The 15,537-nt window shown below is 45.7% G+C and overlaps 1 protein-coding gene across 6 annotated transcripts in view; it reads right to left on the bottom strand.

Moving 5' to 3' along the window:
• Positions 1 to 15,537, bottom strand: part of AUTS2 (activator of transcription and developmental regulator AUTS2) — a 2,002,816-nt gene that overhangs the window by 1,168,410 nt on the left and 818,869 nt on the right. The window lies entirely within an intron of this gene.

Below are 15,537 nucleotides of genomic sequence, written 5' to 3'. Positions count from 1 at the left end.
GAGATTCAAAATCTCACTTATCCTCTAGTCACTTAGGTCACAGCTGTGCCATCGAGCCTGTCACATAGCGCTCAGATATTCATTGGGCCTCACACAATCCAAAAGTGTCCAGTGTCCAAAAGTGTGTGCAGAGATTCAAAATCTCACTTATCCTCTAGTCACTTAGGTCACAGCTGTGCCATCAAGCCTGTCACATAGCGCTCAGATATTCATTGGGCCTCATACAATCCAAAAGTGTCCAGTGTCCAAAAGTGTGTGCAGAGATTCAAAATCTCACTTATCCTCTAGTCACTTAGGTCACAGCTGTGCCATCGAGCCTGTCACATAGCGCTCAGATATTCATTGGGCCTCACACAATCCAAAAGTGTCCAGTGTCCAAAAGTGTGTGCAGAGATTCAAAATCTCACTTATCCTCTAGTCACTTAGGTCACAGCTGTGCCATCGAGCCTGTCACATAGCGTTCAAATATTCATTGGGCCTCACACAATCCAAAAGTGTCCAGTGTCCAAAAGTGTGTGCAGAGATTCAAAATCTCACTTATCCTCTAGTCACTTAGGTCACAGCTGTGCCATCAAGCCTGTCACATAGCGCTCAGATATCAGTGGGCCTCACACAATCCAAAAGTGTCCAGTGTCCAAAAGAGTGTGCAGAGATTCAAAATCTCACTTATCCTCTAGTCACTTAGGTCACAGCTGTGCCATCGAGCCTGACACATAGCGCTCAGATATCAGTGGGCCTCACACAATCCAAAAGTGTCCAGTGTCCAAAAGTGTGTGCAGAGATTCAAAATCTCACTTATCCTCTAGTCACTTAGGTCACAGCTGTGCCATCGAGCCTGTCACATAGCGCTCAGATATTCATTGGGCCTCACACAATCCAAAAGTGTCCAGTGTCCAAAAGTGTGTGCAGAGATTCAAAATCTCACTTATCCTCTAGTCACTTAGGTCACAGCTGTGCCATAGAGCCTGTCACATAGCACTCAGATATCAGTGGGCCTCACACAATCCAATAGTGTCCAGTGTCCAAAAGTGTGTGCAGAGATTCAAAATCTCACTTATCCTCTAGTCACATAGGTCACAGCTGTGCCATCGAGCCTGTCACATAGCGCTCAGATATCAGTGGTCCTCACACAATCCAAAAGTGTCCAGTGTCCAAAAGTGTGTGCAGAGATTCAAAATCTCACTTATCCTCTAGTCACTTTAGGTCACAGCTGTGCCATCGAGCCTGTCACATAGCGCTCAGATATTCATTGGGCCTCACACAATCCAAAAGTGTCCAGTGTCCAAAAGTGTGTGCAGAGATTCAAAATCTCACTTATCCTCTAGTCACTTAGGTCACAGCTGTGCCATCGAGCCTGTCACATAGCGCTCAGATATTCATTGGGCCTCACACAATCCAAAAGTGTCCAGTGTCCAAAAGTGTGTGCAGAGATTCAAAATCTCACTTATCCTCTAGTCACTTAGGTCACAGCTGTGCCATTGAGCCTGTCACATAGCGCTCAGATATTCATTGGGCCTCACACAATCCAAAAGTGTCCAGTGTACAAAAGTGTGTGCAGAGATTCAAAATCTCACTTATCCTCTAGTCACTTAGGTCACAGCTGTGCCATCAAGCCTGTCACATAGCACTCAGATATCAGTGGGCCTCACACAATCCAAAAGTGTCCAGTGTCCAAAAGTGTGTGCAGAGATTCAAAATCTCACTTATCCTCTAGTCACTTAGGTCACAGCTGTGCCATCGAGCCTGTCACATAGCGCTCAGATATCAGTGGGCCTCACACAATCCAAAAGTGTCCAGTGTCCAAAAGTGTGTGCAGAGATTCAAAATCTCACTTATCCTCTAGTCACTTAGGTCACAGCTGTGCCATCGAGCCTGTCACATAGCGCTCAGATATTCATTGGGCCTCACACAATCCAAAAGTGTCCAGTGTCCAAAAGTGTGTGCAGAGATTCAAAATCTCACTTATCCTCTAGTCACTTAGGTCACAGCTGTGCCATCAAGCCTGTCACATAGCGCTCAGATATCAGTGGTCCTCACACAATCCAAAAGTGTCCAGTGTCCAAAAGTTTGTGCAGAGATTCAAAATCTCACTTATCCTCTAGTCACTTAGGTCACAGCTGTGCCATCGAGCCTGTCACATAGCGCTCAGATATCAGTGGTCCTCACACAATCCAAAAGTGTCCAGTGTCCAAAAGTGTGTGCAGAGATTCAAAATCTCACTTATCCTCTAGTCACTTAGGTCACAGCTGTGCCATCGAGCCTGTCACATAGCGCTCAGATATTCATTGGGCCTCACACAATCCAAAAGTGTCCAGTGTTCAAAAGTGTGTGCAGAGATTCAAAATCTCACTTATCCTCTAGTCACTTAGGTCACAGCTGTGCCATCGAGCCTGTCACATAGCGCTCAGATATTCATTGGGCCTCATACAATCCAAAAGTGTCCAGTGTCCAAAAGTGTGTGCAGAGATTCAAAATCTCACTTATCCTCTAGTCACTTAGGTCACAGCTGTGCCATCGAGCCTGTCACATAGCGCTCAGATATTCATTGGGCCTCACACAATCCAAAAGTGTCCAGTGTCCAAAAGTGTGTGCAGAGATTCAAAATCTCACTTATCCTCTAGTCACTTAGGTTACAGCTGTGCCATCAAGCCTGTCACATAGCGCTCAGATATCAGTGGGCCTCACACAATCCAAAAGTGTCCAGTGTCCAAAAGTGTGTGCAGAGATTCAAAATCTCACTTATCCTCTAGTCACTTAGGTCACAGCTGTGCCATCGAGCCTGTCACATAGCGCTCAGATATCAGTGGGCCTCACACAATCCAAAAGTGTCCAGTGTCCAAAAGTGTGTGCAGAGATTCAAAATCTCACTTATCCTCTAGTCACTTAGGTCACAGCTGTGCCATCGAGCCTGTCACATAGCGCTCAGATATTCATTGTGCCTCACACAATCCAAAAGTGTCCAGTGTCCAAAAGTGTGTGCAGAGATTCAAAATCTCACTTATCCTCTAGTCACTTAGGTCACAGCTGTGCCATCGAGCCTGTCACATAGCGCTCAGATATCAGTGGGCCTCACACAATCCAAAAGTGTCCAGTGTCCAAAAGTGTGTGCAGAGATTCAAAATCTCACTTATCCTCTAGTCACATAGGTCACAGCTGTGCCATCGAGCCTGTCACATAGCGCTCAGATATTCATTGGGTCTCACACAATCCAAAAGTGTCCAGTGTCCAAAAGTGTGTGCAGAGATTCAAAATCTCACTTATCCTCTAGTCACTTAGGTCACAACTGTGCCATCAAGCCTGTCACATAGCGCTCAGATATCAGTGGGCCTCACACAATCCAAAAGTGTCCAGTGTCCAAAAGTGTGTGCAGAGATTCAAAATCTCACTTATCCTCTAGTCACTTAGGTCACAGCTGTGCCATCGAGCCTGTCACATAGCGCTCAGATTTTCATTGGGCCTCACACAATCCAAAAGTGTCCAGTGTCCAAAAGTGTGTGCAGAGATTCAAAATCTCACTTATCCTCTAGTCACTTAGGTCACAGCTGTGCCATCAAGCCTGTCACATAGCGCTCAGATATCAGTGGGCCTCACACAATCCAAAAGTGTCCAGTGTCCAAAAGTGTGTGCAGAAATTGAAAATCTCCCCTGTCCTATAGACACCTTGTACCTTGCTTTACATACTATATAGTTTGTTGGATTTTGTCTACATTTCTACCAAAAATGAGGAAGGCTGGTGGAAGAGGCCGTGGAATTGGGCGGGGGTTGGCAGCTGGTAATGATGGTGTTGGTGGTGGATCTGATGGTAGTGGCAAGAGCAAAATAGGACCGAATGCAGGAGGTGTTGAGCCTGCGTCATCGTCTGGCTACATAAGGCCTCGAACGCTTAGTTTTCTAGGAGTTGGCAAACCGCTTTTAAAGCCAGAGCATCAGGAAAAAGTTTTGTCTTACATTGCTGACTCAGCCTCCAGCTCTATCGCCTTCTCTTCTTCAGTTGTAAAAAGTAAAAGCACTGAGTCGTCATTGGAGGCTCATGTTCATGAACCACACCTTTCCTTGTGTCCTTCACCCCAACCAAGATTGAAGGATGACGCAGGCCATACTACTGATTACTCCATGGAGCTGTTTTCACATACCATGCCTGGATTATCAAGTCAAATGGTGAATTACCCAGGCCAAGATGAATCTGACATGGAGTGCACTGATGCACAGCCGCTGATGGATGATTCTGCTGGTACATTCACTCAGAGCACTACATTGTCCTCGCAGTGTACAGAGCCAGATTCTGACCCTGATGAGTCTCAGGTGCCCCTTCCCGCACACTATACCACCATACACGGTGACACAGAGGAAGGTGCATATGACATAGAAGAGGAGGTGATGGATGACCCAGTTGTTGACCCAGATTGGCATCCATTGGGGGAAGAGGGTGCTGCTTCCAATAGCTCAGATGAGGAGCATCCACAGCAGACATCGACATCGCAACAGCTGTCATCTGGCAGGCCCGGAGCACTCCAAAGACAGGTTCCAAACATCAAAAGAGTTGCTGGACAGCTTGTCCAGAGGGTCAAAAGATCACAGTGTGCTAGGCCGCAAAATGTCTGCCAAAGTAGGAAGAGTGCAGTGTGGCACTTTTTTGAACAAAATCCTCATGATCAGGCCAAGGTTATCTGTAAGAAGTGCGCAAAGACCTTTAGCCGAGGGAAAAATCTGAAAAATTTGAATACCAGTTGCATGCTTAGACATTTAACCAGCATGCACTTGCAAGCGTGGACACAACACCAAACCTCAAGTGCCACATGTGCAACTGATCACAACGAAGGTAGTCATCAACGCTACATTGTTTCCCCCACTGTAAGCCCACCGGTTAGCACAGCAGCAAATGTTGAGGTGTCGTTGCAAGGCCACAGCAGTCAGGGAATCCCACTGTTATATCAATGAAAGACTGATTCTAGGCCATCAGAAAGAACACCAACTCCATCACCATCATCAACCCTCTCTCAGTCCGCCCTGCCCACCGCTACTTCCACCATATGCAGCTCTCAAGTCCAGCTCACCCTCCCAGACACTATGAGTAGGTCAAGAAAGTACTCAGTCTCTCATCCGCGTACACTGGGTTTGAACGCCCACATTGCCAAACTAATCTCGTTTGAGATGATGCCCTTTCGGTTGGTGGAAAGCACAGCTTTCCGCGAACTCATGGCCTATGCAGTACCACGCTATGACCTACCCAGTCACCACTTCTTCTCTCGCAAAGCCATCCCAGCCCTCCACCATCATGTGAAAGACCGCATTGTCCATGCACTCAAGCAGTCAGTGAGCGGAAAGGTGCACCTCACAACTGATGCATGGTCCAGTCGGCATGGCCAGGGCCGTTACGAGTCCATCACTGTGCACTGGGTTAATGTGGTGGATGCAGGGTCCACAGGGGACAGCGGTGGTGGGACAGTGCTGCCTAGCCCACGGTATAGGAAACAGTTGGCTGTAGGCGTTCCACCCTCCTCCTCCTCCTCCTCCAGAAGCGAAAGCTCGTCCACAGAGCGCAGTCGTACGAGCACTCCATCTGCAGCTGCCACTGTTGCACACGATGTGTCCCCCTATCGAGCAGCTAGTGGAAAGCGTCAGCAGGCGGTGTTGCAGATGATGTGTTTGGGCGACAGACATACCGCCGAGGTGCTGGCCGAGTACTTGAAGCGACAAACTGAGTCATGGCTGGGCAGTGTACATCTTGAGGCAGGCAAGGTAGTTAGTGATAACGGCCGTAATTTTGTGGCAGCCATAGCCCTTTCAAAACTCAGCCACATACCTTGCTTGGCTCACACCTTGAACCTGGTGGTGCAGTGCTTCCTCAAAAATTATCCGGAGTTAACAGCCCTGCTCCAGAAGGTGCGAAGACTGTGCGCGCACATCCGCCGGTCGCCTGTACACTCCGTTCGTATGCAGAAGCTGCAGCGATTGCTCCACCTTCCCAACCACCGCCTCATTATCGACATTGCAACAAGGTGGAACTCCACCCTGCTCATGGTGGAGCAGCTGTGCGAGCAGCGGCAGGCCATAATGCATTTGTGGGAGGATACACGGCCAGGCACTTTGAGAGCAGACATGGAGTTGACAGGTGTGCAGTGGTCGAAGCTGAAAGACCTCTGTAAAGTCCTTCAGTGTTTTGAGGAATGCACACGGCTGGTAAGCGCAGACGACGCCATCCTAAGCATGAGCATCCCACTTATGCGTCTGCTCATGCAAACTTTGACGCACCTTAAGGAGCAGGCGTCTGCAGCCAATGTTGATGAGGAGGAAGAGGAGGAGGGAATCCTTGATGACATTCAGCCATTGTCTGCTCAGGGACCTCTCCTGGACGAGGTGGAGGAAGAAGAGGAGGAGGAGGATGATGATGGGTATGAATACTTAGGGGAGGAGGATGCATCTCGTGGGGCAAGTGAAAATGTTGGCGTGGCAAGGTCTGGTACAGGGTTTGTGCGTGACTGGAGGGATGTGGATTTGCCAGAAAGTGCTCCTCCAACCAGCACTCGCAGTGCATCATTGACACCGGGAACATTGGCCCACATGTCAGATTATGCCTTGCGGATCCTAGAAAAGGGACCCCCGCATTGCCAAAATGATGAACGATGACGACTACTGGTTGGCCAGCATCCTGGATCCACGCTATAAAGGCAAATTACAAAACATCACGCCACAGGAGAACCTTGACCTAATATTGGCTAATAAACAAGCAACTCTGGTAAATCGGTTGCTTGAGGCATTCCCAGCACACAGCAGCGGTGATGGTTCTCACACGAGCCGAACGGGCCGGGGGCAGCTTGGCAGAGGTGTTCGTGGTGCACACAGCAGAAGTGGCGTTGGAGACAGGGGTTTCATGACAATGTTGTGGACTGATTTTTCAAATACCGCTCACACAACTGGTAATACTGCATCGATGGAAAGTGACAGGAGACAGCAGTTGTCAACCATGGTTACAAACTACTTTTCCTCCCATATCGATGTTCTCCCACACAGGTCATTCCCCTTTGACTATTGGGCCGCTAAACTGGACACCTGGCCTGAATTGGCGCAATATGCCTTACAGGAGCTCGCTTGCCCAGCTGCAAGTGTGCTATCGGAAAGAGTCTCCAGTGCAGCTGGATCAATCCTGACAGAAAAAAGGACCCGTCTGTCAACCCAAAATGTGGATGATCTAACCTTCATTAAAATGAACCATGCATGGGTTTCCAAGGATTTTGTCCCACCTTCCCCTGATGACACATAGGGTGACAGAAAAATGGCTTGCTTTGGTCCACCTCTTCCTGGGACTTGACCTATTTCGCCTTTTGCATCAGCTGAATGTCCAACATCAACATATGCCACTTTCTAAAACTCCCTAACTGTGCTGCCTCCCCCCCCATGGCCGGGGTCACCACCTAGCGCACGACACCGTGCGAGTGCCGTTGCCCTGGACAGGTGGGTAGGCCGACTCTTGGGCGCGGGCACTGGCACAGGGTCCCTCATAGTGCAATCAAGTGTCTCTGACGGTGGTGGTGCACACCCGCCGTCAGACACACCGCTGTACTATGAGGTGCCCAGTGCCAGTACCGACGCCCACGAGTGGGCCCCCCTTGCTTGGCCAGGGCCCCAGCATTTGCAATCTTTACCTCTCCCTGCTGCTCCGCTGTGTAATCTGGGCCGTCAAATCCATACTGTGCCTGACACCGTCTGAGCCTGCCTCCTGAGACATATATTTTGAATGTGTACGCTATCCATACATGTTATCCGGGGATACGGTACCCTTTCTAACCTTTGTGCAATCACGTGCAATCCATACTGGGCCTAACACCGTCTGAGCCTGCCTCCTGAGACATATATTTTGAATGTGTACGCTATCCATACATGTTATCCGGGGATACGGTACCCTTTCTAACCTTTGTGCATTCACGTGCAATCCATACTGGGCCTAACACCGTCTGAGCCTGCCTCCTGAGACATATATTTTGAATGTGTACGCTATCCATACATGTTATCCGGGGATACGGTACCCTTTCTAACCTTTGTGCAATCACGTGCAATCCATACTGGGCCTAACACCGTCTGAGCCTGCCTCCTGAGACATATATTTTGAATGTGTACGCTATCCATACATGTTATCCGGGGATACGGTACCCTTTCTAACCTTTGTGCAATCACGTGCAATCCATACTGGGCCTAACACCGTCTGAGCCTGCCTCCTGAGACATATATTTTGAATGTGTACGCTATCCATACATGTTATCCGGGGATACGGTACACTTTCTAACCTTTGTGCAATCACGTGCAATCCATACTGGGCCTAACACCGTCTGAGCCTGCCTCCTGAGACATATATTTTGAATGTGTACGCTATCCATACATGTTATCTGGGGATACGGTACCCTTTCTAACCTTTGTGCAATCACGTGCAATCCATACTGGGCCTAACACCGTCTGAGCCTGCCTCCTGAGACATATATTTTGAATGTGTACGCTATCCATACATGTTATCCGGGGATACGGTACCCTTTCTAACCTTTGTGCAATCACGTGCAATCCATACTGGGCCTAACACCGTCTGAGCCTGCCTCCTGAGACATATATTTTGAATGTGTACGCTATCCATACATGTTATCTGGGGATACGGTACCCTTTCTAACCTTTGTGCAATCACGTGTAATCCATACTGGGCGTGAGAACGGCTGGCGAGCTACAGCACCTGTGGTTTGCACACGTAAGTTTTTCATTTTTTCAGGAATGACGGTTAGGCCTAATTCCGGAACTGCAGTTGACCTGCACTTACTGGGAAATCATTGTTTGCGGGTAATAATTGTAATCAGTGATCCCCATCACTAACGTTGTTCAGCGGGTTATCTGCACCTGTATACGACAAACGCTGGCCTTTTCAGTGTAGCGCACATGCAGCCACGGACATGTAAGGGCATGACACACCAGTTATTGGCCAATCTCATGTGCCAGAGCCTCACGTGTCCCTCTAGTAAGCCGGACTCGGACCGCGGGGCATGACCGAGTCTCGTTCGTTAACGGAATTAAGCTTGCAATGTGTGCATCTGTTCTGTAGCTGGCATGGTTGAGGTTTCCCAGGTGGAGTCGAAATTAACCGTAGGCTCCACTCCTGGTGGTGCCCTTCTGGACATTCCTTTAAGGTTCAGCTTTGCAACCATACTGCCCACGTAAAACAAACACTTTGCCTTCATGAACGCTGTTTGGAGGGTCATGACTCGTGGGAATAACGCCGCCCAATCAGTTAACCTGCTAGATAGATCGTTCGTTGCTCCCAAGCATGACATCACACTCCCTAGGAAGAAGGTAATGCCACTGTGGCGACCGTACTCCTGGGGGCGACACAAGTGCACTGATGCCCAGCCACTGCTCGATGAATCTGCTGGTACATTGACCCAGACCACTACATTCCCCTCGCACGCTACACAGCCTGAATCTGACCCTGATGAAACTCAGGTTACCCTTCCCATATACAGTTCCATCTTACACGGTGACAAAGAGGAAGCTGCAGATGAAAGTGCAGGTTCGGCCCACCCGCCATCAGACACACCACCATACTATCAGGGGCCCTGTGCCAGTGCCGTCGCCAACGAGTGGGCCCCCCCTGCTTGCTCAGGATCACAGCACTTGCAAGGTTGAAATACTGTGCAGTGAGATGGAAGATGGGGATGACGAGGAGTCCAGACTAGTACAGGGATTCCCTAGCGAGGAGACTTATTTGATTGTTTTCAATGTTGGGACAGCAATTTTTGGGGAGCACGTTACTCTGGAGAATGATAGATGGGGCCCACCATACACTGGAACATTCCAAAGGTGGACATCAGACACTGGAGCAGCATTTACAGGGCCCATTATACACTAGAGCATTAGAAATGGGGCCCATTATGTTTGGAGCATTATTTGGGCCCATAAGACAGTGGAGCTTCATCCATGGGGACCAACATATACTGTAGCATTATGTGGAGCTCATCATATACTGTTTCAAACATTATATGGGACCAATGATTCTGTATGGAGAAATAGATGGGCCTCGTCATGAGATGTAAAAAGTGAAGTATTTTTCATTGTACTATACCGCTATTTCTCTGCCGTATCGGAGCATGATCATTGATGAGTTGTGGTATGTGTTAAAGGGGCGCTCTTTCACCCAGGGCACATGAAAACCTGCAGCCAGCCCTCCCCCCCCCACAACTTTAGCCAAATAACCCCCATTTTTCAGTGCGTAACTTGTATTATGAAGTTAATTAAGGTTGACAAGCTTAAGTAAGAAGAATTGATGCTTTTGGCATTCAAATGGGCACTGTAGGTGTGTTTCTTGTCCTCCTCTCACTGCCGACTTTTATTCCCCATTGACTTACATTGGATTTCGTGTTTCGGGACGACCCCGACTTTTCCCTATAATCGGACGATCTTGCTCGACCCGACTTTTGGAAAAGTCGGGTTTCACGAAACGAAACGCGACCCTATAAAACCAAAAGTCGCTCAACTCTAGTGTTTACCAATCAGGTTAATTATTTTTATATTTTGATAAGTCGTATGCGGCAATATCACAAGTGTATATGTAAAAATATTTTATGATCTTTGTTTTTAATGGGTTAAATCAGAAATTTGCTGCAAAAATCTGCATTTTAAATTACCATGAACAGATTTAAACTCCACACTTCAGATAATGTAACATTGTAGATTTTCTCTGTAGTGTATGGAGGAGATTTGGTTCATTCTCAAACACTTCACTGCTATTGTTTTACGACTGCAAATCTAGAATAAAAGCTGCGCTGCATACGTCACTTGTGCGCATACTTTAAAAGAGACATTTTCTAATGCCTAATGATGAGGTGTTCTCATGATTGTGTTCTCATGAGGTATTGCTTAACATGCTTTATTAATTGCTCACTCTGGTTTTACAATGTCCAAAAAGTTCAATTATCTGTTCTCTTATCTGTCTATATTTCACTTATAATCCCCATTCATCAATACAGGTAATTTTTAATTGATGAGGAGAGAGTGTTAATGAATCAGAAGTGTCTGACAAGTGGCATGTGCCTCCATGCACTGCAACACACATCTTTAGGCCCCGAGATTGCTAATGATTTTGTGACACAACAGCGATCTCGCCTGCGATCTCGCTACATGTGACACGCAGCAGCGACTGGCCCCCCTGCTGGATATCGCTGATCGTGCAGGAATGTCCTGGGCCATTTTTTTGTCGTCGGCGTCCCACTGGCCAGTGTATATCGCTATGTTTGATCGCTGGATCGTTGCTGCGTTGCTGAAGAGATCTGCCTGTTTGGCAGCTTACTAGCGATCATTTAGCGATGCACCAGCGATCCCTACCAGGTCGTATCATTGTCAGGATAGCTGGTGCGTCGCTAAGTGAAACGGGACCCTTACTCCAGTCAGTCATGAATTAGGCAAGCTGTTGCATCACATCTCTCTCATGCCCCTGTCCTGTTGAGCTGGGTGAAATTGGCATGAAAATGCAAACACAACAAAAATGACGGTTTAACTCTGAGTTGTGCAAAATGTTGCAATTTTTCAATGCTTTTTACATCAGTTTTCTGGTGGAAAAACTTTGATGAAAGAGGTCCAATGTCATTATGTTCAAAATAAGGCTGTTTTCCCATGTCCAATATTCATGGTCCGAGTTTGGACCACAATGTCAGGACTAACCGTGGCTCTTGAAACTGTAACTCAACAGCTTCATGATCGTTCAGGTTCAGGTGGTTAAGGGACCAGTGACTTGTCCTGACATTGTGGCATGTAGTATGACCATGAATATTGTACGTGTGAAACTAGCCTGACCCTACACTAATAAATTAACTACTTAACTATTTTCGATCTTCAAGACATATGACAAAAACTTACATCATATGTTGTGTCTCCTCCTTTGCTGCGGTCTTGCAAGCCAAGCTGCGTCTTTCTCCACACATGATGGCTGATTTAACCAGCTATTCTGTATGTCTAAAAGACACCAGTGGAGTGGAGCTTTGCCTGCTAACCTGTTAAATCACACTGTCTATCTCTGACAGTGGCATTTAACATGCTCTGACAGTGGTGCGCATCAATCTATGCTCCTATTGGCATGGGCACCGCGGGGCGCAATGGATTGTCATGACAGCCAGAGGTCTGCTAAAGACCACTGTGCCTGTCATTACGATCCTCCTGGCTGGCATTCACAGGAGATAGTGATTTTAGCTATACATAGCACAAGTGATTGGATGATCACTCTATGTCTCCTAAGGGCACAATAAAAGTCCTGTAAAAATCGAAAAAAAATCAATTTTAAAACTCTAAAAATAACACAAAAGTTCAAATCATCTCCATTTTGCCCCAATAAAAATGAAACAATTGAAAAAGAAATTAAAAAATACACGTATTTGGGATCGTAAAAGTTAGATAAATCAAAATGTAACATAAATTAATCACATCGGTAAGCAGCGTAATGAAAAAAATCAAAATGACAAAATTATTATTTTTTGCCCAATGCAACATTGCAGCAAAATGTAATAAGAGGCGATCAAAACATTGTATCTACCCCAAGATGTTATCAATAAAAACATCAGCTCAGGGTGCAAAAAATATGCCCTCACCCAGCCCCAGATCTCAAAAATCAAAACATTTTGGGTCTCAGAATAAGGTGACAAAAGCAAAATTTTTTTTCTTCTAAAAAAATGCACTACTTAAATAAAAAAATTATATATATGTTTGGTATCTTGCTCGTACTAAGCTGGGGAATCATATTGCCAGACCAGTTTTACCATATAGTGAACATGGTGAATAAAAAAGCAAACAAATTGTGAAATTGCACATTATTTACAATTTCAACACACTTGGAATTTTTTTCCCACTTTCCAGTATGTAATGTGGTTGTCAGGAACACCGCACTGCACTTGCTCACTGAGCCAGTGCGCGTGTCCTGAGTACAAAAACAGTGCTCAAAGATACCTGTGGAGCGGGGCAGCAGCGGTGACGATGCGTGCTTCAGACTATCAGGACCTGAAGCGAAGCACATGACTGCTGGGGGCGTGACCTAAGCTCCACAGAGCTAGGAGCGGCAGGGAAACTCCTAGAAAGGTAACTACGGGACAAGTTACCAAGGGGCATAAACAGGGACGTAAACCAGATCAAGCCGGGTCAAAGCACGAGATAGCAGGACAGTGCCAAAGGGTTAGACAGAGCGAATAGTCAGGACGTAGCAATGGATCAGAAAACCAGAACGGGCAATGGACGGTACAATTGGGACAAACTGTAAAGGAGTAACAATAGCCAAGCCAGGAGGTCAGAACCGGAGAAAACAATAGTACCAAAACGAGAGACGGAGTACAGAGTGAGGGGACAGACTGGGTCATACACGGGAATCAAACAAGCAATGCAGTATACATGCACACCAGGGGGGTCAGACACACAGCCAGAATAACAGTATAGCTGACAGGGAAGCCTAGTCTGGAGTGAGTATAAATACCCCTCCCAGATCCAAAGAGAGGCCGGCAAAAGTTAACCCTGTGAGAACAGGACATTAACCATGTCCTAACCATGACAGTGGTTGAATGAATGGTGTCATTGAAAAGTACAACTCTTTCCACAGAAAACAAGCCCTCATTTGACTATATTGTTGGAAAAATAAAAACTAGTTATGGATCTTGGCAAAAGGGGAAGGAGAAAATGAAAAGATGGAAAATGACCATGTCATGGTGTTAAACATTAGATGACATTGTAGCACCTAACATAGAGTCACGTTTTGCATTAATGCAAAGTTTACCAGTGACCGTACACATACTTTTCTATTTGGAAATGTATGAAGACCAAGTAGAAAATTTCTCAGTGAATTTCAGTATTACAGAATTTTAAAAGCTCCTATTTGGTTATTTTGCACATAGAGTAATTTTATCAAGAATTCTGTTTTTTCAGGTTAAAAAAAATACCTAGACAATACTAGATTTATTTCCCTTTTATTTCATTAGAACTTGAATAGTAATGGTTCCCTATCGTCTTGAAGTGAATCTTGTTTCCCTGTGTTATCTGCTCACATTTGTGAAGTGTCATTCTTCTGCTTGGATCTCATTAGAAGGGAAGAGGAACAAGCCTCTGTCAACACGCCAAGTCTAGCTTCCCATCCAGCTCAATGGTAGAAGATAATAAGAAGAATAGTTGAAAGTTATTTCTTCCGTGAGGATAAGGAATCTGACATGCTTCGGGAATGGATAATCACTATATTTCTCCATAACCAGTTTTATTTTCAGACCTACACTGCAGTCACTCATTTTATTTCATCTGGACAGAAATCTGTCTGCATTGCATTTTTAGAAAAGGAATTTGATCTATTAAAACTGTCTGCTCTTGTTTCCATGCTATAGTGCCATGCTGAATAAAGTGTTTTTGACCATTTTATTAACTTCTTAGCACATAAGCTTTGCTTGACCTTTACTTTACTGTTACTTTTGTAACATTGTGTAGCATTTATTTTATTCATTTATTTATTATTTATCATGCTTTGCTTATATTGCTCTATTTTATTCCACAGCGCTTTACAGACATTATCACTGTCCCCACTGGGGCTCACAATTTAGAATCCCTATCAGTATGTCTTTGGAATGTGGGAGGAAATCGAAGAACCTGGAGGAAACCTACGCAAACACTGGTAGAACATACAAACTCTTTGCAAATGTTGTCCTAGGTGGGATTGGAACCCAGGACCCCAGAGCATCAGTGCTAACCACTGAGCCACTCTGCTGCCCCTAGCATGGTTATGTACAGTATATACAGTATATGCACAGTTTATACAGATATTCCTTTATAATGGAGTCAATAACAGATGCTATGACAGATACTGGAAAGCAGCGTAAATTGATCCTTATGCATGTTTTCCCCCCAGTACATGTTAAATATCACGTAATTGCTTAAAGTGAATCTATCACCGGGTTTTTGCCACCTAATCTGAGAGCAGCAAAAGGTAAAGACTGAGATTCCAGCGGTGTGTCAATTACTGAGCTGCTTGCTGTAGTTTTCTAAGCAGGAGATTATCACTTGAGGACTAGAAAACCTGTTGCCATGTAATCCTCGATATTCATAATCTCTATATAACTCTGCCCCCACCACTGATTGGCAGCTTTCTGCTTATGTACAGCTGTTGAAAAAAGCTACCAATCAGTGGTGTGAAAGGGATTAAAAAGCTACAAATCAGTGGTGTGAAAGGGATTACAAAGAGTTTAGCATTCAGAAAACGGGTACATCTGCAGATGATGTTATCAATACTGCAGCAAGCAGAGCAGTAAGTGATACATTGCTGATATCAGAGTCTCAGCCCTTACATCTTGCTGTTTTCTGATAGGGTAGTAAAATAAGTGATAGATTCTCTTTAAGGAACATTTAAAATTGACTGATTTCATTGTATGGGAGGGTAGATAAAATTATGATTGTTTCTGTATAATATTAAAGGAGATACCTGTTTCTTTAAAATGCATGGTCAATTCTTATATTAAATTGGTTGGTGTCCCTTTTATTGGCTACCAGTAATGTCTG

The sequence above is a fragment of the Dendrobates tinctorius genome, unplaced genomic scaffold (genome assembly GCF_039654945.1).
Source record: "Dendrobates tinctorius isolate UK_male_01 unplaced genomic scaffold, ASM3965494v1 ptg000007l, whole genome shotgun sequence".
Lineage (NCBI taxonomy): Eukaryota > Metazoa > Chordata > Amphibia > Anura > Dendrobatidae > Dendrobates > Dendrobates tinctorius.
Note: the sequence above shows the minus strand (reverse complement) of the source record. Positions and strands in the feature narration are given on the sequence as shown.